A 3,576-nucleotide genomic window follows, 5' to 3' on the forward strand; every position below is an offset into this window, starting at 1 on the left:
ACGACACCTTCCATCACTTTACTGACGATGGAGAGTAGACAGATAGGGTGATAATTGGCCTGGTGGATTTGTCCTGCTTTTTGTGGATAGGACATACTTGAGCAATTTTCCACATTGCCAGGTAGATGCCAGTGTTGTAGCTGTACTGGAACAGCTTGGCTAGGAGTGCAGTTAGTTCTGGAGCACAGGTCTTCAGTACTATTGCCAGAATGTTGTCAGGGTCCATAGCCTTTGCAGTACCCAGTGCCTTCAGTTGTTTCTTGATATCATGCGGAGTAAATCGAATTGGCCAAAGATTGGCATCTGTGATGCTGGGGATTTCAGGAGGAGGCCGAGATGGATCATCCACTCAGCACTTCTGGCTGAAGATGGATGCAGATGCTTCAGCCTTGTCTTTTGCACTAATGTGCTGGGCTCCCCCATCATTGAGGATGGGGATATTTGTGGAGCATTCTTCTCCAGTTAGTTGTTTAATTGTCCACCACCATTGATGGTTGGATGTGGCAGAACTGCAGAGCTTAGATCTGATCCATTAGCTGTGAGATCTCTTAGCCCTGTCTAATGCATGCTGCTTCTACTGTTTGGCCTGCAAGCAGTCCTTTGTTGTAGCTTCACCAGGCTAGCACCTTAGTTTTAGGTATGCCTGGTGCTGCTCCTGGCATGCCCTTCTGCACTCTTCATTGCTATAACAATAGGAAAATCACAGCCGGTCCCCACATTGTGCATTATAAATCTTAGCCGGACAGAAGAAGTACCCAGAAAACAAAGAGAGAGGTAATCAGTGGACAAATTGTCTTAAGCCACATCTCTTAAAATATGAGAAAGCATGCAACAAGCTGTGACTACTTGGGGTGATCGACTGGTGCTAATTCCATCCTGGAAATGAAGAGGCCAGAGCCATTTTGAAAGCTGGAGCTGTTTTGATTAGAAACATTCTGCTGATGTAACTTGCCGATTTGGGCAGGTGGAATATCAGGCAGCCAACAGACCACCCTACTGGCAGCAAAATACATCGTGGGGGAGGGGGGAGATCATGACTGTAGTGGGGAAGGGAGGTGGGGGTGAAGTGGTGGAGGAAGGGGGTTGCCCAGAGAGGCTATGGACCAGATTATTTTATTCTTAAAAATCCATAAGTTTTTATGTATATGCATTATATATTGAAATCCCACACTGGGGTCAGATGATACTTCAAGGGATAATGGTTAAGCAAACATCTATATACTTACAAACACTGACAATATATATAACACTTAATAAAAGTCTAACTTTAGTGTTGAAAGGGTTAATTGAAGACATTCTATAACTTTATTTTTCTTAAACACTAGACATTATTTTGAATATGCTGAGGTTCTCTAGGTAGTCTCTAATTCAAACTCAAAACATAATTTCAAACAAATAAGTCAATTAGAAGTTTGACTGGTAAAATAAAGCCAGAATACAGTCTGCTAGAAATTAGTAAAGAATAATTTTCCCTTACCAGACTTCCCTTACTACAGCAGATTATGATCATTAACTTAACAATTCAGAAGTCTGAATATGGTTTTAAAAGGCACATAATAAAGTTAATTAAGCTTTGAGGTATTTCTTTGAGACAATTTATTTACTCACAGTAAAACGGGAGGTGGGGGGGGGGGGGGTGGAGAGTGGGGGCAGTGGAAGGGGGATGGGGAATTTGTCCATTGTCAAAATGATATAACATGTATAATTATTCATCAATATTAAAGGAATTGATCACTGGCCCAGATTATTTTATTTGAAACCTTTCTCTGTATGCACAGTACATAACAAATAAATGTTTCTAAAGTGGAGGAGTCAAAAGGTAACATATGTTCATGATTCAGCTTTTCAGTAAGACATATTACAGAAATGTTACTGCTGCTGATATATAGGACATCTGTCAGATCTTTGGGATGTCCCAAAGCACTTCACAGCCAATGAGGTGTTAGATTGTATAAATGCACAAATTTCGCTTCTCGGCCTTTTGGCAAAGATCAAGTGTAGTATCTGTTCTTATCAGTGCTTATTTGATTGAGAAGAGACCATGATCATTGCCTTTTGATCCTGGGGAAGCTTTGAGTAAAATGGCTATAACCAATTTTCGAGCTTCGGGCCAGGGAGTGCGCAACACCGTTCGGGTGGTCGTGAAGGACAAGGAAGGAGATGCACCGGTCGATCGCACCTTCTTCATCAAGAAAATTCTCTTCGATTGCTGCGGATTTCAAGCGACAGACGTCTTCTGCCTGCAGGATTTCCCCAGCAGTGGATACTTCGACGTGACGTTCCGGAACGTGGCGGGATGCATCAAGTTCCTGAAGGCGTTCAAGGAGAAAGGGGACCGGGCGCCACTGTCGATCCTCACAGCGGAGCCGCTCTTCACGCTTCCGTCACAACGGGACCGGGTGGTGACGATTCACCTCTACAACCCCCATGTTCCGGTGGTGGATGTACTCACCTTTCTCGCCAGGTACGTCGAGGTGGCCGGCAGCAGCACTGATGTCAAGGACCCCTTTGGGATCTGGACCAGCAAGCGGCAGGTCAAGGTGACCTTGAAGGTAGATCCCAGTGGAGCCATCATCCACCCTCCCTCCAGCTTCGCTATCGGGGGAAGTCGAGGCTTCTTGGTCTACGCTGGGCAGCCCAGAGTTTGCCACACCTGTGGCAAATCTGGTCACATGGCAGCCAACTGCAGCACGGTTGTTTGCAAGAACTGCAAGGAGGAAGGCCATCAGACCAAGGACTGTAAGCAGACTAAGTGTTGCAACTTGTGCGGTGCGGCAGGCCATCTCTACAAGACCTGCCCCAAACATTGTCTCAGCTATGCTCAGGCGGCAAGGTCCAAGGAATGGCCGGGCGAAGGTTCGACGAAGGCGTCCGCTGTTCGAAAGGAGACCAGCAACCTTCTCCGCAGTGAGGAACTTCAACCTGAGAAGGAAGGGGAGGCGGCTGAAACCAACGACCCAGCACCTACCCAGCGCCCGGAAACCCCTCCTCCACAGACAGAATCAATGGAGGAGGAGGCAGCAGATGGACAAACAGGTCAGTGGCAAGTGGTCCAGAGGAAAACCACAAAGAAAAAACATCCCAAAGCCACCACCCAAACCAGTGGCAAGAGGAGGCTCTCTTCTGAATCAGACTGCAACAACTCCTCTTCACTGGACGGGGAAATGCTGGAACAACAGCCCCTTCAAAAGAGGCGGCAGAACTCCGAGATGGATGATAAAGCATCCCAGCCCCCGGGCACTGGAAGCTGTGATGGGCCCGGCGTGCCCCAACCCCAATTCCCCACACGTAACGACGTGGCCAACGCATCTCAGCTCCGGGACACCGGGAGCAAAGACACGTCTGACGCACCTGAGCTCCGGGAGACCGGGAGCTGTGATGTTTTCGAGGAGGAACAGATGGAAGCAGCTGAGGACAACCCAATGCTCTCTGCCTACAAGACCCCCCCGATGTCACCCGAGCGGCACAAACCCTGCATGAAAAATCAGGAGGGGTTTCTGAGCCCAACCAACGTGAAACTGCTTGCGCATACGATGGGTATGCAGGAACACCCCGAAGGGGAAGGACTGGGACTAG

The 3,576-nt window shown here is 47.8% G+C and overlaps 1 pseudogene; it reads left to right on the forward strand.

Annotated features, from left to right (window-relative positions):
* Window positions 1–1,965: 1,965 nt before the first annotated feature.
* Window positions 1,966–2,074, forward strand: LOC137377808 (U2 spliceosomal RNA; annotated as a pseudogene).
* Window positions 2,075–3,576: the final 1,502 nt, after the last annotated feature.

Source organism: Heterodontus francisci, chromosome 1 (assembly GCF_036365525.1).
Source record: "Heterodontus francisci isolate sHetFra1 chromosome 1, sHetFra1.hap1, whole genome shotgun sequence".
Lineage (NCBI taxonomy): Eukaryota > Metazoa > Chordata > Chondrichthyes > Heterodontiformes > Heterodontidae > Heterodontus > Heterodontus francisci.